Raw genomic sequence first — 256 nt, 5'->3', positions numbered from 1 at the left:
GTCTTAAAACTACCTAAATTCGGGTAACGTGTCCTCTGACCAAGGACCTGTGAACGGTTGTTCACTTAGAGTTTGTATACTCTTGGAAGTCATCCTTCCTCTGTGCAAGGTGCCGTGTGACCCGTCACACTTGGTAGCACTAGTAGTCAATCCACGCCTACGCGGGTAGACTACCTGAACCTCTGAAAGTTCGGTCACTATGGACAGGAGTGACTTTCCCCATTTGAACGACTCTCAGTTTGAGTCCGTTCGGAAT

This window comes from Plasmopara halstedii, assembly GCF_900000015.1.
Source record: "Plasmopara halstedii genome assembly, contig: Scaffold_2904, whole genome shotgun sequence".
In the NCBI taxonomy this organism is placed as follows: Eukaryota; Oomycota; class Peronosporomycetes; order Peronosporales; family Peronosporaceae; genus Plasmopara; species Plasmopara halstedii.
This window is presented reverse-complemented; position numbering follows the sequence as displayed.